This window comes from Castor canadensis, chromosome 16 (assembly GCF_047511655.1).
Source record: "Castor canadensis chromosome 16, mCasCan1.hap1v2, whole genome shotgun sequence".
NCBI classification, from domain to species: domain Eukaryota; kingdom Metazoa; phylum Chordata; class Mammalia; order Rodentia; family Castoridae; genus Castor; species Castor canadensis.
The window spans coordinates 42,686,213-42,710,556 of record NC_133401.1 but is presented as its reverse complement, the minus strand read 5'-3'; the positions used below and the strand labels follow the sequence as shown (position 1 = coordinate 42,710,556).

The window sequence follows — 24,344 nt, the reverse complement described above, 5'->3', positions numbered from 1 at the left end:
TGTTTGGCAGAATTACAGAAGAAAATACTAGCAAAAAGATTGAAATTGCTTGTCTCTGGGAAGTAGAAAATGGAGACAAATGAGTAAACAGGAAGAAGAGGGGCCTTCTTGTTCATCAGTGTGGCATGAGTACTTAATTCTTTATATGAATGTAAAGATTTGATATAAAAAACTAAACATAAAAAAAGCAAAACCAAATGCCCTTTCTGGGGCAAATAAAAGGATGGATGGAAGAAGCAATGTGCTAGCCATGACTGGAGCTTGGAAAGTAGCTCCAGTCAAGAAACTGGTCCTTGCCAGGGACAGGCAGGGGGTGTAGGAAAGAGGAGCAGGTGTCAGGCATGGAGAAAGGGGTTTAATTCTGAGTACCTAAATCAGCAAAGCTTCCAAAGCAGGGTTATGAATCATTTCTAGAATGCAATTAATGTGCTCCAGAATTTTTTTGTCCATCTCAAAAAGGCCTATCAAAATATTATATTGTTTGCAATATTGTTAAATGAAAAATTGTAAATATTCCAAGTACTTATCAATAAAAGACTTGTTTTTTATGTGGGGTTTTTTGTTTTTTGTTTTTTGGGTGTTTTTGGTGGTGGTTCTGGGGTTTGAACTCAGGGCCTTGTGCTTGCTAGGCTACACCCCCAGCCCTTTTTGCTTTAGTTGTTTTTCAGATATGGTCTCATGCTTTTTGCCTGGGGCCAGCCTTGAACTACCATCCTCCTACCCACACCTTCCAGGTAGCTTGAATTTCAGGCATGCACCACCACAGCCTATTTGTTTGTTGAGATGAAGCTCTTGATAACTTTTTGCCCTGGCTGTCCTTGAACCACAATCCTCCTGATCTCCTCCTACTGCATAGCTGGGATTACAGGTGTGAGCCACCACATCCAGGAAGACTTAAGTATATCCATACAATGGAACCCAAACCCAATGTCTGAAATGAGGGAGAGCCCCGAGTGTTGATGATATGGAAAGATGCCCCAAAAGCACTGTTAAGTGAATGCAAAAATATATATAAATAGGAGAACAAATATAAGTCCATTTATGTGAAAAACTATACAATGCACATACACACACACACACATACTCAAGCACATAGATGCCTAGAAAAAAGTGGTGAAAGCTTATTCAGCCAACTATTGACAGTGGTTGTTTCTGGGAGGCAGACCAAAGGAACTCACACTTTATATCTTATATTCATTTGTTTTTCAAATATTTATTGAGCACTTCAATATATGATGTACTGTATTGTTTGAAGTTTTCACCATGAGAATCAGCAGGGAAAAAAATAAAGATTTACAAAGAAGAAAACTTAATGCTAAAATAACTAATTCAAATATATTTTCATTTTTAAAAATAATTTGTCACCTAGAAGATACATGCAAAAGCTGAGAGTCAATGAATGAATCCTTCTGCCTACTGTCATCAGCTAGGCACCTCGGCCACACTCCTGGCCCTGCAGGGCCAGCCCACAGGAAGCAGGATACAACGTGATTGCGTGATTGAACCCAGAGACTCACTTTGGGGAGTTTCTGGGAACTGGACAACTGGAATTCAGCTGAGTGACATAGTCACCAGTGCTAAGTGGTCCCTTGCAGCCTGCACGAGGCTTCGAGCATCCTTCTAACTGGGTGTAAGCTGAGGATCCACCTGTCTTTAGCAGCATGAGGCAGTGGGAAGAGGATAGACTGCTCTGAGACTGGTTCCAGGTCAGCAGGGGTAGCAGGGAAGCTGATTAGTGTGCTCCACTTGACATGGTCACCAAGGTGCCTGGTGCTGGGTGAGGTGCTCAACGAATCCCTGTGCACTTCTCAGAAAGGAGTCTCAAGACTTACCTACTGGCTTCCCAGCCAGCCAGGGCTAAAGTTGCTCCGTGACCACAGGCATGGAAGGATAGAGAAGTCAGGAGTGGGTAAGGCTGAGTGGAGGAGCCCACAAGTCAAAAAGATGATGTCCTTCAGTAAAAATACAGCATCAGAGGTTTGGGACCAGAAAGTCAGATGACTGTTATCAGAATGGCCTTCAAGAAATACAGGGGAACCACAAGCACACACTCAGAAGTGGAAACAGTTCCTTGGACTTCACAAGATGACCTCCTAAGGGAGGTGAGGCTGGTTAGAAAGCCTGGGACACAGCAGCACGAGACCTCAACTGTCTCCCTAAGAACAGAAGAAATGCAAATTAATGTGTAAGTGCCAAATGCCATTTTTATCTAATAAATAGGCATTTCTAGATTTATAACCCACAGTGTTAATGAAAGCTATGGGAAACGGGAAATTCTCAAACTTTGCTGGTAAAGGCATAAACACATGCAGCCTTTCTAAAAAGTAACTAGCCAATACATGTGACAATTTAAAACATGACATTGACTTTATAATAGGTGTAACGATTATAAATGTACCTGACTCTCCAAGTTAGCAATTCTGCTTCTCGCATTTCTCCGGGTACACTCACACAGCTCAACCAAGAGAGAAGGATGGTCACTGAAGCTTTTCGAAAGTCAGCTTAAATTTAAAAAAAGAAAAAGAGCCCATGGTAAGGGACTGGTACAGGTATATCATGAAGCTATCATGCTGATGTGGGAAGTTGCTTAGGCTACATTATTAAGTAAGAAACTCATTATTCAGATTATTATGAAAGTTATGAATTGATTTATATTAAAAGGTATGCACACACACCCACATTCACACACACCACACACACACAACTTCTGGAAGGATGTCTAAGAAATTAGCTGGTTGTTTTAGAGAGCAGAGGCTGGAAGAGTCTTTGACTTCTCACTACATTCTCCTCTGATCTGATGGAACTTTTTACCATGAATGTGATAACGTTAAAAACCCATTTTAGGTTTGGCAAGGTGGCTCATGTCTATAATCCTAGCCACTTGTGAGGATCTCAGTTCAAGGTCGGCCTGGGCAAAAAAGCTCATAACCCACCCCTCATGTCAATCAATAAAAGCTTGACATGGTAGCCTGCACCTGTCATCTCAGCTACTCAGGAAGCACAAATAAGAGGGTAGCAGCCCAGCCCACCCCAGGCATGAACACAATGAGACCCTATTCAAAAAATAACAAAAACAAAAAGGGTTGGGGCATAGGCAGAGTGCCTACCTGACAAACACAGGTCCTACGTTCAAATCCCAACACTGCTAACACACACACACACACACACACACAATTTAGAGGCTGAGTGATAAAGCACTTCCCTAGCACATGTGGAGACCTGGGTTCCACCCTCAACACTGCAAAACACCCACACACACATGATTTAGCTGAGCAAATCCACTTGTAGGACTTTATCCTGAGGAAAACACTCAGCAAATCTTTGTGAATTAATTAGCATAAAGCAGAGATTTGGCTATGGCGATATTTACTACCACAGTGATGAGAACAGCAGTAAGCAGTCTGTATATCCAGCCACAAAGGACAGTTCCAGCCAGCATCAAGGGCATCGTCAAGCTAGGGACAATGTTGCATGGGAATATCTAATGATAGTCACAGGCATTTACAAAGAAAAAAAAAAGGAGAAAAAATTTGAGCTACAGAAATGATACGTGGTTAGCATGACCCTTCGATCATATAAAAGGTGGTGAAACTATTCCAGTTTTTCTTCCATTGTATTTCCTGACTTTCTATAATTACCACATTCTACTTTTTTAATATGGAAAAAGCTTTGTTCTTATAAATCAGTGATAAATCCAGAACAAAGGCTTGGATGAGATGCTTGCCTTGGTATAAAATGAATGATCTCCATAATCTCAGAAATGATCAAACGAATCAATTGTGGAATGCAATCAGATTTGGCTCACTGCCAGCATGTCCCACAACCACAAAGGAGTAAGTGACTGGTGCTCTGGCTTTGACAGTGGGGTGTGGCCCACACCTGGATGTGCTCTTGAAACACAGGCTCTACATCTCAGAAGTCCCTATGTGCCTGCCACTTGAGCCTCCAGGAGGACAGGGAGCTAAGGGCCAGGCTGAGTACATGACCACAGGGGACTTGAGATGGCAGTGTCTTGCATCAGGGTCTCAGGCAGCCCTACTCTGTCCTGTTGGGAGCCTGAAAGGGTCATATCCCTCTCTGACCCTCTGCTATCTTTATATCTGATGATATGCCCTACCCTGCTGATGGAAGTAGCAAATGAGATGCCTACTGCATGCCAGGAACTGACAGAGTGCTGTGTGGATGTGAGGTCACTCCTTGTCCATTCCATGGCTGGCCAACTCTCACAGAGCCAGCACAGACACCTGGAGATGGCCCCAGGAATGTGCTGCACCATCCCCCGCCACCTCTCAGAGTGCTCAGCCACACACACCTGCTGCTCCCTCCCTGCCACATCTTTCAAGGAAGTCAGAGTTCCAAAGAAAAGCAAACCCCTTGGGCGGCTGCTGGGAGCAACAGTAGCCCTACTGTCCTAGTTATGTGAATCCCTCTGCAAAGAAAGTTTTCACAAAGAGAAAGGCAAAGAAAAAGGGGGGTTATGACAACAGAAGGGCAGAGCAAACCATTTCAAGTCCTGACACAGGCAAACTGGTTCTGAAAGTCACCTGTTTCTGAGCAAGAACGCAAAGCTCTGTCCTGTCATGCCACACAGCTGGGTCACTGTGCATTGCCAACTGACTTATGTAAGCTTGTGAAAAAAAATCCATTCGTTTGAGTTCCCTGTTTGTGCAAATAGTGTCAGGGGTACATCCGAGCACCCTGGCCATCCATCATCACCAGTGCACTTCCCAGGCTGGCAATGACTCACCTCAAGCCGAACCCACACTGTACATTCGACAGGCAGCTTCTGTCACCATGAGGCCTCGTGGCCTGTAAATGCCTTCTCCCAACTTATCAAGCCCACAATAGCTGTATTACTGATGAAACCCTAAGCACTCATCAGGGAGAGGAAAGGGGCCAGTGACTGAGAGGGGGTGTGTGTGTGTGTGTGTGTGTGTGTGTGTGTGTTTATTTTCATCATTCAGCCCAAGCAAGGCTTGGGGGGTTCAGAAACAACTCCACTGCAGCACATCTGCTCTGGAGATCATGGGATAGTAAGATACTAAGATCCCTGGGTCACAGCGTGAGGGTGGGGGGCCTGCCTCAAAGCCTGTAGAGACTCCCATGTCCACATCCAGGTCAACCACACCCACAGAGAACTGGTCTATCCCCCATCAATGCTAAGTCACCTACTCAACCCCAAATGGGAATTCTTTTCTAGAAGCCCACTTTAAAAAACAAAAGGCAGGGCCTTGAGGTGTCACTCAGTGGTACAGTGCTTATACAGCATGCAGGACACCCTGGGTTCAATTCCCAGCAACCACACACCCCCTCCCAAAAAAAGAAGAAAAAAATGCAAACACGCTCTTTAGTAGCATCAGAGCACAATTTCTATGGACCCAGAAGGGTTCAAGTGCATGCACCACAGCTAGCCCCATTCTGCATTTCGCGGTGTGATTTACAGGGCCTCATATCCAATGCCTTGCCTTTACACACCAACAAAAAACAGACAAGCCCCATTTGCACCCCTGAAAATCAGTTACATTTTCATGAGCACCTGGTTACATATTTGACATGATCTCACATGAGCAAACAGTACAACATAACCCATTATGTGACACTTCAAATTTATGCTTTAGATTATCAGTACATGTTGATCTTTGCTATTTGTGTACATAAACAAATACAGATACATTTAGACATTCATGACTGAGGTAGAAACTCCAGTTAATGATAACATTAGCCCACCAATGCTAACACCACCCAAAGAGACCGGAAAATGATAAGCAGAGGTCCTCAACATGGTTTTCACTGAACCAATACCCTGAAAAAAATCAGTAGTATTGCTTCTGCAAGTCCCTGAACAATAGGACTGGAGAGGTCTACTTGATAAGACAGGTCACTAGACAACACCTTGGCCCCCAAGCACACATAAACATCTGGGATGGACTTCTTGTTCCAACAGGGAAGACGTAGCCAAATCCCAGTTATTCTTAAGTTATTCCTCTTTGTTGAGCATCTCTCTAAGCCAGACACTTTCCCACTGGCTGGGACACAGCAGTGAACAAACACAGCAAAGGTATCTTTGCTGCAGGGAGCTTGCAGTCTAGTGAGGACTTTTACTTGTGCTGACTCATTTCTTACTTGATGCAGCAAAGGTCTTTTCATGTCACACTCTTGTCAAGAATCTCATTTTTCTCAAATACTTAAACCAATGAATGTATCTACTGAAAGAACCATGTGAGCCTGATGTAGATCTACCATGAGAAAAGAGATACATGAATTATAACATCAGTCCTACTTTCTGTCCCTGAGTTACCTCAGAAAGGTCAGCTGTCAGTCTAAGGTTGACACAGCTGAGTGCCTACCCTCCAGCTGCAGGAAGCCTTGGACATCAGATCACCTCTCCAGAATCCAAGGAGACCTTGAAACATCTAGCAAGTCTTAAAAATGTTTCTATGAATGCCCTCAAGAAAGTTATACCTAGAGTTAAAGCTGCTTCTTGGAAAAATGTGTCACCAGATAAAGATAACTCATTTTGTGGGATCTAATTGTGAGCTTGAGTGAGTTCCTAAAAGGGAAATAAGGAAAAAATACCATACTCCCCTCGGCATGGACCATGGAAAGAGATCCCGTCTGGCAGAGGCCAATGAGCTACACACAGCTCAAGGACAGAACTTAGCCAGCTCAACAGAGATGGGGGATGTGACATACCTTCCTCCTATCGGGTACAGGCTGAGGACAGAAGAGGCAGGCAGAGCCAGCTATTGCCCCTTGCTGACTTTGGCCATAAGTCTTCCAGCCTGGACCCCTCACCTGCCTGGCTTCCAAGGGAACATCCCTAGCCACCTGAGGACAGGCTAACCCCAACACTCCTTCAGCAAATTAGGGGGGAAATGGAGCCCATCCAGGCTTTTAATCATTCTCTCTGATTCATCTTCTGAGAACCCAGAGACAGGAGGTCTTGCCGAGTGTGCTCAGAACTGGGGTAATGTACTTTCTAACCAGAAAGCACATCTCAGCTAGTTACCACCTCATTTATCTGTCCAGAGCAGTTATAATTATAGTATTCACTTCATAATTGCTGCCTATTTGCAAATACAAAATCCCTGAATCTTAAAATAAATTACAGTTCCCTTTTTCTATTTCACAACCATTGTGTTACTGGTATACAAAGAGGAGGGGATACCTCCAATTATTACTTTAGTAACAAACCTAAAGTGAGCAAGGCTTGACTTTTCAGAAGGTGATATGACTCATTAGTACTGAAGAGAATTATTGAAAATAATTTTATTGAGCAGGCTTAATTATGGATTTCCCAATTCTGACTTCAAGGACCAATGAGAGCAACATTTGATCTGCCCTTTTTCTGGCTTGTTGCTGACCTCGGCATAAAGGATAAGAAAATCCAAATTTGCTGTGGTCATTTGATATCACTGACTTAACTTGCTGATTGTAATCATTTAACTGCTATTTAAAGTGGGCTCTGGACCTCTCTAGAGACAAGAGTGTACAACATGGGGTATCATTCTATGCCTAGGGACTGGCAGGAAACTTGTGGTGAGCTGGCCTTGTGTCTTGGTGCTAAGGGAGGCAGAGGACAAGTGTGCAGCTGGGGCCAGGGCACCAGGACCCTGCCAGGCAGGAAGGCAGCAGGCAACAGGTTTAAACCTTACTTTTAACGTGCCTTTTGCCTCTGAGTGAAGCCAGCCGCTGACACAGCTGTCAGAGTCCAAACAAGAATGCTGGGAAGACTCCGTGCTGCTATGCAGAGAGGAGGGACTGACAGAGTCACTCCCAACCCATGAGATGTTTGAGCCAGGTGTGCCCAACAAAAGGCCACACCACCATGCTACCACCTACAGAGCCCATGTTTGCTTACCACAGGCAGAGGGGAGGGGGCCCCCTTGGGCCTGTGCTGAGCTCACACCAGGCTTCAGGGAAGCAAAGCCTTACCTTCTGAAACAGGCACCTTCTTTCCTGCTGGAGGCAGCATGGAAGTTCCCAGTCCTGGATCTTCTGATACATTCCCAAGCAGCACTGCTCTCAGACCAGGATGAACTCAGGGCCCCTGTCAGAGAGGTAGAGTGACCACATCCCTGCATCCCCCAAGGCAGGGACAAGAGCACAGGGTTGTGGTCTTCCCTCTGCCTCCTTGGCTGCCCCTGCCAGCCTGCCAAGGGCCTCTCCACAGCCATCAACCCACACACCTTTACTGGGGTTCCTGATGTTCAAGGCTATATCCCAGTGCTGGGGATGTCACTGACAGGTGATAGAAAACTCATGGGATGTCACTCACAGAGATGAGTACCTTCCATGCATCAGTCTCCAAGCCAAAAGCCAGTGGCACATGAGAAAATGGAAGAGTAGACTGTGGGGTGGCTCAAGTGGGCCCTGAGTTCAAAAAAAAAAAAAAAAGGAGGAAGGAGGGAGGGAGGGAAGGAGAGAAGGAGTAAGAGAGAGAGGAAATGATGTAAGCTGAGACAAAGTGATCAAGTCTCTGCCTCAAGAGGCTGCTGTCCAGCATAGCTGGATCACCCACTGTTCATGCCAACTATATGACCTTAGCTACCAAGCCCCTAACCCTTAGCCCTCATCTAAAGAGAAGAACAAAAATACTTTGTCAGATGGATAGATACTGACCAAACATTTCCAAATGCTACCTGTGAGAGCACAGCCCCGCAGCAGGCTGCCTGGGTTTGGGTCCAGCAACTCCCTTGCCAGCTGTGTGTACCCAGGGCAGGTCAGACATCTAATGCCTATTCCTATGGGCAAAGAGCCATGAGAAGTGCAGCTGGGCCTGGAGGGGGTCCATACCCAACAATCCCGCCCCCACAAAAAAAAAAAAAGAATAGCTGCTTCACAGGGCTGCTGGTGTGAGAAGAAAATAAGTAAGCAGTGAGGGCATTGCCTGGCACACAGCTGATATTTTTTAAGAGCTTGTCATTCTTATTTTCTTTATGGTCATTCATCATTATCAGAGGGATCCCTCCCCAGACTTGGTGAGGATCAGAGAGAGGAAGGGCAGTCCATTGGAGAACTGAAGGCCCAGGTGGGTGTGAGCCATACCAGCTGAAGAGGTAGGGAAGAGAAGCAGCCCGGGCAGAGGGAACCATGTGCAGAGGTGCACAGGCCAGAGGGAGCAGGGTAGGCTAGCAAGGGGTGAAGTCCACCAAAGAGCACTGAGAGCTTGGCCCTGTGCAAATGCAGATTGTCCACAGTTGTTTTTTTCATTAAGCTCCAAAAGAAGCATCTACAGGCACCAAAGTAGCCCTGGGTTGAGTTCTGCAGGGCACATGGCATGAATAAGACCCTTTGCTAGCTAGGGATTCCCAGAGTCCTCATCCAGACCCCAAAGTTCAACCAGAGCTTTCCCACTTCAGCCAACGCACTCATAGATGCCAGACCCAGTGCTCACAGGGCACCCTGTGCCTTGGACTCTTCTCTAAGACACACACAGCAGCCCACCATGCAGCTGGAAGTTCCCAAAGCTTACCATACACCACTGCTGCCTGACATCCGTGTCCTCCAGTGGGCATTCCAGGAGCTACATATTATAAGGTCCTGGCTGCTCTTTGTTCACTTGAGGTTTGGGGTTCATGTTTTTTAAAACAGAGTCAGTTTCTAGTCTACAGCCTTCTCAGGGCAGGTTAACATCTGACCACCCCTGATTTTGCAAGAGGCAGGCAGGCAGCCTGGGAACTTGGAAGAGCTGGGCCTGGTAGACTGGTGAACTGCCAGGTAGAGGTAGGGAGGGATTCACTGGGGCCCCTGACACCCATCTTGGCAAACATGACCAGAATCTGACACTGAGCCATTTCCCATATGGTTCTGGTAGCCATACTAAACCAGGTAAGGGTGCTAACCAACCCCTCCTGAGCAGATGGAAGAGAACCTAGTAGCCAATAGCCCATTTCCCAATCCTGGATCATTACTCCTTGCCATGTAATCCGGGCCTCCTTCTGTACCTCGGTTTCCTCACTATAAATCAGTTCCCTAGTAGCCCCTACCTCAAGATGTTGTCTGTGGAGTAAAATAATGTGCATCAAGGGCCCAAGAGGCCTGGCCCAGTCTGGCTTTCAGTACAATTAGCTATTATCTATTCCAGCTCTTTTCTGGAAGGGAAACCAATGAAGAAGCTATCATTGGCATCCCTAGGCAACATGTCCCACTCTTCCGCACTCCAAGCACACTCAGGGACATGCAGAAATCACTCTGGGTACTTCTTGTTTACTGGGAGACAACCCTAAGAAAAGAAAAAAAATTTTTCATTCAAACTTTTGGGGATACTTTTTTTTTAAAGATTCAAGCCAGGCAATCCATCCCCTCAAAACTCTTCTAAAACCTAAGGCAGAGAAGCATTAAGCAGCTTATCATGTGATACACGTGATAACCAAGTCCCATTTGGAACTACATTTTGGTGCCAGTGCTGTGTTTGGTGCACCATGTGCGTGCACTCATGGTACTGGGCTTCCATGAGTAATGAATGGATGGTACAGCACTCCCACTTAAAAGCTGTAACTCCCTGGAGGGGGAGCTCAAGGTGGGTGGGTTTCCTGTCCATGATATCCTATCGACTGTGAGGCTAAGGTTCTATCTTCCCTATGTCTTCCTCTGGCAACAAGAGTCTCCTTGAGGGGAGGGAACATGGATCACACAAAGTCCCAAACAGGCAGGTGCAGCAGGCTGTGTTAACAGCAAGAGTATCACAGCACAGCTGGGAACCACCATGGTCCACAGAGAGTCCACATCCCTGGAACGCATGGTCCTCACATGCACAGAGAGCCCTGGTCCTCACTCTGCCTTTCTTTCTTCCCCCCAGGGTTGCTACAGAGGCCACCCAACCTGATAGTGCCTAGGAGAATTCAGATATCCCTCCAACGGTGATCCCCTACTGCCCTGTGTGCCCATGCCCCCTCCCCAGAATAACCCCCAAAAGTTGTTCTGACCTGCCAGGAACAGCAGGCTGCCCTCCAGCAGGTGAGCAACGTCCCCTCCCCATACAACCAGCGCAGATCCTAGGAGCAGACACCACTCTCAGCATGACAAGCTGGGGGCCCCAAAACTACGGCACAGCCTTATACCTTGTAATTAGTCCATTGGCCCAGGCAGAGGACAATGGCCTGAAAAAGCCAGCAAATGGGATACGTGCATGATAACTGGGCCTCTGTGCCAAGTGTGTGACTTAATTATACAGCCCAGGTACTCTCTTCTCTTGTGAACTCTCACCCCAGCCAGTGATGGCACAAAAGAGGGATTAGGGATTGCCCCACCAAGGGCCAGTGAGGCCAAGATTGATTCCTTCAAGTAAAGAGGCTGCTGAAACCAATGATAGGGCCAAGGGGAGTGGCCCTCTATCAGCCCCACAACAGACAAAGCAGGAGGTGGGTAGTAGGTTTTCAGCTGCCCTGACCCGCATCAATTCTAGGTCTAATTCTAAAATGCCTTCCGAAACAGAAAAGACTTTCTCTGCATGGTGTCCACCCCACATCCCACCCCCCTCTGTCCCCCGGCTAGTCAGGTACTGCTTTGGCCTGGAAGTCCCCACTCTGCACATCCACAGCATCACCCCAGCATCTTCTAGGATGAGGGTACAAAACCTGTCCTGAGGAAAGCAGTGAGGAATTGCACTGTTGGGGAAGAAAATATGGTCACTAACTCCACTGGGCAAGGGAATCCAACCATAGGCTCCCTCTCTCCAAAGAGATAAGGTCCTTTGCAGCCTCTAGAGGCCCAGTATGGCCATGAGATAGTGTCTTCTTCCCCTGCAGCTGAAGCAAGGTAAAGCAGAGTGCATACCTGGTAAGGATTGCTCTCACCCTAAGCCCATCACCTGTACCCCTGATTCCCCGTCACAGGTGGTAGACCTCCTGCATCATGTCTAGATAAAACCTGTGGTCAGCTCCTGAAGATTCTTGCAGAAACTGGGTGTGGAGGCACAAGCCTGTAATCTCAGTGACTCAGGAAGCAGGGGTAGGAAGATTATGGTCTGAGGACAAAAGCTAGACCCTACCTGAAAAATAAGCTGGAGAAAAAACGGTCTGAGACATGTCTCAAATGATAAAGCACCTGCCTAGCAGCTGTGAGGCCCTGAGTTCAAACCCTAGTACTGGAAAAAAAAAAAGAAGAAGAAGAAAGAAAGAAAGAGAGAGAGAGAGAAAGAGAGATGTCAGACAGCAAGCCCCAGCCTCAGAGAGACCCAGGGTACTTGTCCCAGGACTTCTCTGCTGATGTATGCTGTCCCCAGGGTGGAGGCAATTGGCAAAGGTTATTGTTATGGTGAACTCAGTGTCACATGTGGACCATTTTCCCCAGCATTCTATAATGCACCCAATTCTAGCCCACATGAGATCCCAGCTTTCAAAGATCTGGCCTGATATAGCCAAAGGAATGTAAGTCAGGATAAAATAAAGATACTTATATACTGATGTTTATTGTACTATTCACAATAGCCAAGCTATGGAAAAAACCAAGATGCCCTATAACTGATGAATAGATTAAGAGAGTATGATATGTGTGTGTGCATGTGTATATTATATATATTGTGTATAATATATATATATATACACATACATATACATACAATGGAATATTATTCAGTCATAAAGAAGAATGGAATTATGTCATTTGCACGTAAAGGGATAGAACCAGAGACTGAAGTTGAGCCAAGTAAGTCAGGTTCAGAAAGACAAAGGTTGCATGTTTTCTCTCTTATGTGGAAGATAGATCCAAAAGATAAACATGTATACAACAACAAGTATGATCAGGGAAAGGGTAAGGAAGAGTAACAGAGGGGATTAGGCCTGATTAAAGTACAGCATAGTCACAGGAGAAGTGCCTGTGAAACTCCTCTGAACAATGAACTTGAATAACAAAGGACAAGAATGTTCTGTTGGGGAGACAGTCCAGAACTAGTGGGAGGGGAGGGTGAATGGAGAGGGTAAAGGAGGGTGAGGATGGCTGATGCACTTTATATATAGTTATGAAGACAGAACATTGACACCATTTTAAGTAGGGAGGAGGAGATGAGGGAGAATGGTGGTGGGGATGAACCTAACCAAGGTACATTGTGAGCATATGTAGAAATGTCACAATGGAACCCCCTGTACAACTAGTATATGCTAATAAAATGTTTTTTAAGAAAAGCTTTCTTCTTGTTTGAGCAAAGAAAGAAAGAAAAAGAAAAAGGAAGGAAGAGAGAGTGGGAGGGAGGGGGCAGGGAGGGGAGGGAGAAAGAAGGGGAAAAGAAGGAAGGAAGGAAGGAAGGAAGGAAGGAAGGAAGGAAGGAAGGAAGGAAGGAAGGAAGATAGATCTGGCCTGGTTTGCTCACAGCATTAGGAGCACAATTTCTTATGTCACAGTGGACTGTTCCAACTGTGTGTGTTGATGAAAGGGAGAGAACAAAGCTTGCTAGAAGAGTCACAGAGGGATGGACCAGAGCAGGATCATCAAGCTTTGCCTGGCCTTGCCATGAAGAAGCAGTTAGCCCAGGTGCCAGTGGCTCACGCCTGTAATCCTAGCTACTCAGGAGGCAGAAATCAGGAGGATCGCGGTTCAAAGCCAGCCTGGGCAAATAGTTCGTGAGACCCTATCTCAAAAAAAAACACACACAAGAAAGGGCTGGGGGAGTGGTTCAAGGTGTAGGCCTTGAGTTCAAACCCCAGTACCAAAAGAAAAAAAAAAAAAAAGAAGCAGTTAGGCCAGGAGCAGGAAGATGGGAGGTCAGTAATTCATTTGATCCCTCCCCACCCTGCAGCTCCATAAACATGGTAGGCTGCATCCCCACCTACCTCAGGGAGAGACAGTGACAGGACCTGGGCTGTGATCTGAGCAAGAGGCCTCTGGACAGGGACAGGGATGGGACTCTGGAGAAGAGAGGACCCCACATAAGGGTATATAGATCCCAGCCCCTAAGACCTCACCGAAGCTACCTTTGATGTGTTGACAAGCCTTCGACATTGAGTCCCTCTGACTCCCAGGCCTGCTGAGTCCCAGCCCTATGCCTGCACTGTCTGTCATGGTGGCTGGGGCCTGCTGGGGACTCCCAGTCAGATCCCCCCAAGATGTAGTGGGCACATAGCCAGCACGTCTCACTGCCTAAACTCCAACATCCGCGCTGCTGTCCAGGATGCTGAGGGGGCCACCCTTCCCCGAGCAGGCAGGGGAGCTCTCTAGGAGCCACACTGAGAGCCAAGGCAGCCCCACAGCCACTAGCTGAGCCCCACTCACTAGAGACCACAGCAAACCATCATTCCCCACATTGTGACATTATCAGTAAAAGAACCTCCCCAGGCCTCTGCTTCTCATCTGTGAAATAGCCCCTCTGTAACTGTACCTCTAAACACAATTTTTGATGTTCACTCATTAACCTTTTCACGAATAAACTGTGATTCTCTAGTCTGTGGCTAAAATTGAGTACCAAACTGGCGGATCATTTGCCACTTCTGTAGAGTTAGAGCAGATTTCTGGAGCGCTCCAGTTTGCTTTCCTTAGGGGCAATGACGAGGCAGAGAATCAGAAGAGGGGTGGCGGGAGGCAGCATCAGGAGGCACTGCCTGGCACAACACAGCCTCCACCTTACCAGAGTCAGACAGAGCGACCCAGCAGTGAGGGATCTGGCCTGCACTCAGATCACCCTGGTTTCCAGTTCCAGTCCCACTGTCTCCCTGCAGCCTCACACTGGGAAAGTTGGTAGACCTGCCAGGCCTCAGTGTTCTCATCCCTAAAACAGGAGTCACAACAGCACCTGCCTCCTAGGGCTGTATCAGAAAGCCCACAGCTCAAGGCCTGCCTCACACTGGGCAGGCTCATCGGGGCTCATCCTGCTCTCTCTCAGGTGACCTGTGCTGAGGCAGCCTTCTCCTCATGTGGCTGCAGAAAGGCTGGCACTTTGTAGGATCCCACACACACCTGATCCTGGGTCCAGCTAGGCAGAGATGCTGCCCCCACATTTCCCTGCCCCACTCCCCTCCTCATCTGGCTCCATTTGGGGCTCTTTTAAGTGTCAGGATAGACAGAAACAGGGAAGTCAGAAGAAGTAGGGATAAAGCCAGTCAGGTGTGAGAGCCCTAGAATTGCCCCCCTCCAGATGGTGGCAGGTGCAGTGATCTGGGGGCCAAGACCTGTGGGAGAGGGGTCCAGAGTTTCAAGAGGAAGGGGGAGCATACATCCTGAGTCAAAGCAACTTAACAACAATCAGGTAAGACAAAACTTAACAAAGAGGATACGAAGCCACAAAAAGGGCAAGTCATCTTCCCAAGGGCACACAGCTAACTGGTAGAGGTACCGCTGCAACCCATGCAGTCTGACCAAGAGCCCTTGCTCCAAATCACTCTTTGTGATGTCTTTTCAATCCTACCTACCTTCTAGCCCAACCTGGAGCCCTGGCCCAACTCCAGCCCATGCTCACCACTGCCACCTGGGAGAACCGGCAGGCTCAGCCTGGGAGGATCAACTCTGTACACAGGCTGGAAAGGGGCTGATGAAACAGTGGCCATGCCCCCCGCCATGACTGGGGGGCAGCCGCCTCACTGTCCTGCTGCCAGCCAGCAGGCTCAGAGCAATGCCACACAACTCGGCAGCGGGCAGGGCAGGGTGAAATCCCTCTTTATAGAGTTATTTTTGCTGTGGAATTTTCACTGGCCTGTAAAATATTTTTATATTTATTACACGTTTAACGGGAGCTCCTAGAACCAACAGGGTGTAAATAATGAAAACTAGGGCAGTAAAGGCCCCAATAAACCTCGCACCAGCCCTTTGATGCTCCCTATGAGCTCCAGTTTCTCCTTCCTCCCCAGACCCTGTCCCTTTGCCCTGGAGGAAGCCCAGAAGACCAGGGGACCCTCAGGAAGTCTAGCGTTGGCTCCCAGAGATAAGCATCACCATTGGCAGTGGGTCTGTGCCCATCAGCAGAAGGCCAAACAAGAAAGGGCTTGCTATGTGCTCAGCCAAGGCCAGAGCTCACTGGACCTAGACCAGGAGAAGACCACCATGAGGGCCTCCACCTCCCCCAGCCCTGCAACCACAGATGTTCCCAGGTCCTAACACCAACCAAACAGACACACCCTGAGTAATCACATTCCCAGGGCCACAGTTTCCTTGAGGACCCATAAGTCTCAGGAGGAAGTGTTCCATCCAGAAATACTGACCTGCACAGGCTCTGCCACGCTCCAGCTCACTTATCTGCATCCTGCACATGCAAAGGGCTCCCAGAGCCCCATCTGCACCCTACTCCCCGGGCCTCTTTTATACCATCCACAGGACAAAACCCCAGAAGGAGCAGGACCTCTAGACAGGAACACAGAGGCACAGAAAGTGAGAGAGACCTCCTCCTGCCAATTGGTAGACAGCCAGGACTAGCCTCAGGGCTGGATACCCTCTGCCTGGGGAGGGAGGTCTAGCCTGAGCCCCTTCCCAGACAGGAATCATCTCTCCTCGTGTCAACAGCAACTACCCAGTTCTACCCGCCAGAGACCAACCCCAATGACCAGGGACACAGGCCCTGACAATACAGTCCAGCCCTGTCTCGGTCCTCTGATAAATCAGTAGCTGAGCACAAACCTTCCTCCCCAGAGATGAACCCAGTCAGCAGCTGCTCCTCCTCACACCTGCCAAAAAAAAGTCCCTTCCCAGAGTGGCCATGGATCCCAAAACACCCCTCACATGACAAAGTGCCAGCTCCAGGCTGCTTGTTCCTCTTACAGTGAGGACCCTCTCCCAAAACACCCTGTCCCTTCACTCGAAAAAGACTCATAAACTTCAGTCATGCATCTGAAGGTGGCTTTTGAGAGTGTTCACTAAGCAACCATGGCACGTGACCAGCTGACTCCAACTTTGTAGCCAAAATACTCACCACTGAGTCTGGTCTGTTCCACCATGGACCTGAACCTAGATGCAAGAATCCTCATTTCTCTTCAGTAAAGGCCCCTTGCTGGCTGTGGCCACCACTGCAAGCCCCCTCCTCAGCCCCCATGCAGTCAGAGCTGCATAGCAGCCTTGGCACGTCTGCAAGACCACACAAGGTGCCTATCCTTCCTCTCAGGCACTCTGAGCAGTGCCAGCCACGCTCCACACCAACAGCCACGAATCTGCACCACCAAGAGAAGCACTGCGGGTGAGCAGGGCAGAATCCCCACGGGGGTACAGTCAGACAAATGCAAGGGTGAAGGGCACAAACTCCACAGCTTCTTAGACACGAGGCCGACTGGAGCGGCTCCTCTCTGGGGACAGATCAGGTGGCAGCTCTTGCCTGCAGCTGCTCCAGCACCAGGAGAGTCTTGTCTCTCAACCCCGGGTAATTATAGTCCCTGGTGCTCGGTTAACACCCGTGTCATTGCAGGGTGTTGGAACAAGCAGAGTCTGAGCGAAGAAAATTAAACAATGGCATTTGACAAGTGGCCCATCCCCTGTGGCACTGCACGGAGCCAGGCCAAAGGGGATGGTGGCTAGGCCTCCAGGCCCACCAGGGAAGCGCCACCACCTCAAGACAGGGAGGGGGCCCTTGGTAAGTAGGGACAACAGCCCATTTGGAGAAGCCAGGAGTCAGGAGAGGGGGAGTACAAAGCCCTGAAAAGGAAGCTGCTAGTCATATTTCTCCTCCCAGGGAGGCTGTGCAAACTTCCACACATAGAAGGGCTACCTGGACATCTGCTCCTCCGAGACTCGCTCACCCAGGGAGCCACAGCACAAAGGCAGATTCAGGGACACAGGAAGGTGTCCTGTCAAAGAGGACTGGGGCTCCCACCCTGCTTTCTGGGCTGAGCAGGGGAAACACAGCCTCACTGGGGAAAAGGTAGCACCATTCCCCACCCTCCCATAGCAAGGCCCCAGCTCCTGCGCACGCTCCTGAAGATAGGCTGGGGGAGGAGGCTGTGCCAGGGCCCTTCCCAAGCCCCCATTGTCTCAGCATGACTCAACTTCCCCATCGGGTCCTGCCACCTCGGGAGCTGCCACCTAAGATGTCGGTGCTAAGTCCCCATTTGCAGGTGCCAAAGGGTCTTCACCCACACCACCAAGTCCCCAGAGGGCTTCGGCACCAAGCACTCAATCTCCATCCCCTGCTCCACGAAAGCTCCTGGGTCCTGCAGTCGGTCAACAAACCATAACAGGTGCCAGCTGCACTGGACCACTTAGCGGCAGAGCAAAGGTTTGCAGAATTCCTCCCAAACACCATGCTAGTGCCAGCCACCCATAATGCCCTCCTCCTCAGGGTCCTTCCCCAGAAGCCTGAACCCAGGCCTCACCCTGAGGACCAGTGACAGGCCCAGCTAAGCCTTATCCCCAGCAGGGCCAGCAATGGCTGCAACCTCCCATTTTACAAGTGAAAAAACAGGCAGCTCAGGACTCAGTGATTTGTCTGACTTGACAGATCCAAGACTGAACCCCAAGCCTGACCATCTCCATGTCCCAAAGGACATCTGGGGACAGCCAAGGCAGATTACAAAGAGCAGTTCAGAGACCCCTCCAGACAACTCCCCCGAGCTCCCTGCTTCCAGGGCAGCCCCTACCCTCCCTTGCTTACCCTCTGCTTGTCCCAAGCTGCAGCTGCTCCCCCAGATCCTGCCTGAAGAGAGGCGTTGAGCAGACATCAGCTTCCGGCACCCGCTGTGAGATGAAACACATGTTTTCATGTTCCCTCCCCCCTTGGGCTCCCCAAACATGCTGGAGATATTATTATTATTTATTATTTGCTGAGTGCTGAGCATCAGGCCCAGGAGCCCAGGCCCTGCCAACACTGCTCGCAGTCAGCCAGCCAGCCAGCATGACACGGGCTCCCTGGCGACCCAAATATACACCCAGCTGCCGGGGCTGGTTTCTGGGGACCCCAGCCTCCAAGACCTCCTTTCCTATCCTCAGCCCCAGGAGCTCACGGCATTTGGTCTCTTCCCCCAAGACAGTGTCTTCAGCACAGGCAGCTCCAAGGCAGGGCCTCTGCCCCCAAGAGGAGTGGAAGGCCTCACTCAGGGCCAGGCTGGAGAAGCAGGACCACTGTGGTCGCCTCAGCTCAGCCCACACTCAAGCCTGCAGGTGCTGTGGCAGATCCTCAGAAAATGGAGGATGACTGTGTCACTAGCCCTGCTGTCCTGTGCACCCAGCTTACTCTTGCCTTCCTCTTCCGGAGAAAGGACTAGAGGAAGCTCTCAGACATGGAGAGAGAACCTTCTGAATCTGACCCAAAAAGCAGAGTCAGGCCCGAGGTGAGCAAGGAAATGCAAGGGCAGCTCCAAAACTCAGGAATCAAGATGAACACTATTTCCGTGCACTATTTTTTTAAAGTACCAGAACTAGTACAAAAATCAATTATGTTAAAAATACCAAAATGATAGCCAGAACCAGTATTATTAATTTTTTCCTTTGCCTCAAAACTGCCATATGGCTTGATGCAGCACAGCTAGGAGGGCCACTTGGACCTGTGGCCCCCAATGCCTGTCCTCTGTACTGGAAGAACCTCCATAGCAATGTCACAGGGCAATACACCCAAGTCCCTGCATGAAGGCTCCCAGAGAAGGTCACTGCCATCCCTGAGTACCTCCCTGGAGAAGAAGCCATGGAGCCCAATGAAACCTGTGGCATGAGGTGGGTGGGAGTCGGGGGGAGGGAAGAAAAGGTACCTGGGAGTGATGTGCTGCTAGCTGATCAGTCCCCTGTCCTCACTCAGGAATGGATCACTGGCCCAGGGGCTCAGAGTCATTGTCCTATGTTGGGGACACTCTATGTCATCTTCACTCCCTCCTCCACCAAATACTCTCCAAAGACTTGGGGGCCATCAAGGACTTGGGCAGCAGTCTGAAGGACAGGAAAGGCACCTGGAACACCCAAGCTGGTCTGCTGTCAAATGATCAAGAGTTGGCTCCAACATAACAAGTAAACAAAAAGTATGCCTACCCTGGCATTAGGAAAAGTCACAAACTAATGACAACAGTAGAGTACCCTCCCTCTCCCCTGCCTTCCCTGGCAGCACCAGCACCATTCCTGGATCCAGGTCTGTCTGCTTCACAGACTGTGCTCCATGAGGACAGGGACTAGGTCAGTTTTGTTCCCACCTTGGAACCCAGAGACAAACATAATGACTGGCACTTTGAATGAATAAATAGTGAATGAATGAATGAACACCCCCTTTACCTACCTACCTATGTACACACATGCACACACACACAGGATTGCAGCCCCAAATCACTCCCCCCCCAGCCCCTCTGTGTATATTGCCTTAGTATACACCCCATCTGAGAGCTACACTTTCTGGGGTGCCTCAGCATCCACACTGGAAGGGTTCTGGGAAGGGTGGAGTGAAGAGAGCTCTTGTTCACCTGCACTCTCCTCAGGTCCCCCAGCTCAGGACTAGACCTGTCCCAGGTGCTGGCTACACTCCAGGCCTGGCCCTGGGGGCTCCCAGAGTCGGGAGGCCTTGCCTTGGCTTCCTCTGCTTGCTGCTATCCATATCCTCACACAGAGCACACAGGTTCAGCTGAGTATAGGAGATCCCAAAGTACTTGCCCCTTGGGGACATGGCTCAAGTGGTAGACTATGTGCCTCCCGAGGTACTTGCCCAAGTGTGGGGCATGTGTGCTTACACAAGAAAGGGCAGGTCTTCCCTGAAAAGCCACATTCCTGCACTCCTGGCAGCATACTGGACAGAGGATCTCCATGAGCTGAGAGTTCCTGGGTGGGCTGAGGAATATGCTGGGGAGAGCTGCTGTGCATTCAGGGTACCTTCCCTGAGCCTTCCATGCTCCCATTCAACAGACATTTCTCACACACCTATGCCAGCCGACCCCTAACCAGGTGCCTACACACAGTAGGCACTTATTTCTGCCACCTGCTGCAGCAGCACCTCCCTGGGGAGCATCCCTGGGCCAGGACACTGCAGCCAGTATCCAGAAACCAGCTTCACTCAAGCTTTTACACGTCTTCCTACGCCAGCAAGAGGCTCCCAGGGCCCCTGGAGATACCATCAGGCAGACACTCCAATCGGTGTAGCGCACAGTGATTCACAGCCCAAGACAACCCTCCCCAGGCTACTGGCCGATTTATCGGCTCCACCATCTTCAATTACGAAGCTTGTCACTCATCTCCAGTCATCAAAAGGAAGTGAGTGAGGAGATTAATGTCTTTTTAAAAACTGCTTTCATCCCTTAAAAGGATTCCTCCCCAGGTGCCATTTGCATTTCTAGTAGAAAGGCAGAAGGAGAGGGGACCAGAGCCTGCTGCCCTAGCCCCTCAGCCATCTTCACTGTCTCTCCCAAGGCCATCGTCAGGAACCCCTCCAGCTGAGGCTGGGGCAGGCTCAGGACCAACATCTGCTTTTCTGGGTCCCTCAAGAGAGAAAGAGGCAACAGGTGCCACAAGTGCAGCAATTTCACAAAGAGGCTCTCAAGTAGTCCCTTCAGCAAGTCTTTAACATGCCGAATTGTCTCCCCAGTACCTCGGAATGTGACACCATGTGAGAGAAAATTGCAGATATAGTTCACTAAAATGAAATCATGATAGAGTCAACAATACTGAAATTCATTACATCTGTGCAGGTAGAGGACCCACCAATGTGCACTGAAAGCTGTTGAGTAACAGGAGGGTTGGAGGGAAAGGGTAAGGGAGAGTACCAGAGGGAGTTGAACTGACCAAAGGTAAGTATATTCACAGTTGGGATACATTGAGAAACCTCTTTGAACATTGACTTTGAAATTAAAAATGAATGTCAGGACTATGAAATAGGTAAAGTTGGGGAGGGGGAATGAAGGAGATGAAGGTGAGGGAATATGGTTGATGAGCTTCATATACATACAGGAAATAGAAGAAAAGGAAGGAAGAAGAAAGAAAGAGAAAAAAGGGAAGGGGAGGGAGAGGGAAAGAAGAAAAGAGAAAAGAAAAGGAAAAGAAACCATAGTGCAGTAGTGTGAGCCCCTAATCCTATATGGCTGGTGTCCTTATGAGAAAAGGGAACTCTGAACACAGAATGTGGAAAAGGCCATAAGGTGATGAAGAAAGACTGGTGCAATGCTTCCACAAGCCAAGGAACCACCAAGGGTTGCCAGCTCTCTCAAGAAGCTAGGAGACAGACATGACTGTGTCATGTCTCAGAGCCTCCAGAAAGGAGCTTACCCTGCTAACAACCTGATTTTGGACTTTAAGGGACCTTCCTACTTTGTAGTACTTTGTCGTGCCAACCTTAGCAAACTAACATTCAGACCATGGTCACCCCTAATTCCTTCATCTAAGACATCTCTCCTCCAGCCCAAGTGGAGAAGTGGAATCTGCAAACTGAGCCCCAGAGAAGCTCCGTGGTGGGTGTCAGGAGCCGGACAGATCTCTCCCCGATGCTCCCAATCCTCCTGTAGTGCATTCGAGAATCACTGCCCCCAGCTTTAAGCTCCACCGTGGCATTCAAATATGTTCTCCCAAGATTCAATGTTGGAAAATATTGTTACCAAGTCAAAAATCTGACCATACACAAGGCAACAGAGCCCTGGACAGAAGGAAAGTGGGGAAGGCATAAGGTCCTCAGAAACACCCCAGTCCACCCCAGGACCCAAGATAAATGCAAACAGCAACGGACACAGCTGGGATCTGGACCAGGACTGCCCTATTGGGCTGGACATGAGAACCAGGCCAGTCAACTCAACCCTGCTCCACTTCATACACTCGGTGCCTAGCATGGGACTGGCAAGTAGCAGTGCTTCATAAACACAGGTAAATAAATGCATCACACTGGAGGAAATGCAAAGAAGATACTCCCGTCCAGTGTGGCAGACAGTGGCAGTGTATCACTTGGATTGGTCCAGAAGAGCCCTCTACCCTCACCACCCCCACCAACCGTGTATCCATGGTACAAACCTCACCATGCTTGGCAGGAAAGAAACTGCAGAGCATAGGCCGGAAAGCTGGCTGCATAGATTCAAACACCAGCTCATCTGCTTTCTGATTGTGTGAGCCTGAACAAAGAACGTATCATTCCTGTGCCTCAGTTTCCCCATCTGTAAGAGGAAGGGGAACTGACCGATCTCTTGGGCTGAAGAGGATTCAGTGGATAAATACATGGAAAGCACTCAGTACAAGGACTAGAACACAGTCTGCGCTTGGTAAGTGTAAGCTGACACTATATGCTATCATTATCCCATGTCCTTACAACTGCAGGGGATGGATCCTCCCACTTGCTTGGTCGGCACTCACTGATGGCTCTTCTCTTCATGACGACACCCAACGGCTATTTACAGAAAATTATGCCTTGTGCCAGGAACACAGAGGAAAGTTACAAATGCCCAGTGGGGAAAGCAGACATAACACTGTGAGAACATGAGGTGCAAGACACCATCACCAGTGGAGACAGAGTACCTAGGAGGTCATGCTGATAAAGGCATGTGAGGCCAAAAGACATCTAGGTTTTGAGGGTTGAATAGGAGTTCACCAGGCAAGTCCATAACAGGAGTTCCATGAATAGCTAATGACTAAATGAGGCAGAATTGAAGAGGACCATCCTAGTCTAAGGGAACTGAGCATTTATGGTGTGTTCAAAGAGAGAGAAAGGACAGGATGAAGTTTATCTACAGCAGGGAGTATCTGAGCAGGAAAGTGGCTTTTGGCCAAGTTGAGAAAGATCTAGAATGCCATACTCGGGAGTGCTTTTTATTCACAGGCTCTGCAGAGCCAAGTCAGAGGGGGTGTGATAAGAAAGAATGTGTTAGGAAGATGGCTTCACTTACAAATCAGGTGGCACAGGCTGAAAAAGGTGATCAGGGAGGAAGCCATGGTGACCAAACCATCCCTCCTGACCTGAGCCCTGCTCTCCATTTGCCCTTGAATTCTCGCCCCAGTAGAGGTGTTCTCAAGTTTGCACTCCTTGAGACCCCACACCTCCAGTTATTCTGGTTAAGGACACAGTGCACACACATGCCTGCTATCAGACAAGACCTTCAGCCAAGACCTTTCGGAGGAAATGTTCATGTATCCAGGCAAGTCCCCAACTGACAGATGGGATCGGACTGAGAGTCAAGTTCAAGCCATAAACTGGAAACCCTGATGGCAGGCTGGTTTCTGGGGTTCCAGTACACTGACATTTCAGCACTTCTAGCCCGCAGCACTTTTTTCTTCCTTGCTCCCCAAGGCTGCTCCCTCACCTCGGCTAGGCCAGGGATCAATGCAGGTTGTGATGTTCTGTGTCATGGACACTTGAGAATCCCCTTGGGATTCAAGCTGTGCTCTGACCTCATCAGCCTGGCAGAGATGCTGCCGATGTTACCAACGCCACCCTAAACTGTCAGCCAGGCAGCTGAGGCCACCCTTAGGCAGCTGCACCACACATGCTAGGCACTAAAATTAGGTGACCCATTAGACCCAGGACACGGTGATCATGGGCAGGTTGCCCACAAGGGTCA

General features: G+C 49.0%; 1 long non-coding RNA gene across 1 annotated transcript; it reads right to left on the bottom strand.

Annotated features, from left to right (window-relative positions):
- Window positions 1–1,285: 1,285 nt before the first annotated feature.
- LOC109692353 (uncharacterized) lies at window positions 1,286–8,050 on the bottom strand. Its single transcript, XR_002212939.2, has 3 exons — window positions 7,936–8,050; window positions 2,399–2,501; window positions 1,286–2,156 (listed from the first exon to the last, which is right to left on the bottom strand). It is a non-coding gene; the product is annotated as an uncharacterized lncRNA (long non-coding RNA).
- Between the last annotated feature and the right edge of the window lie 16,294 nt (window positions 8,051–24,344).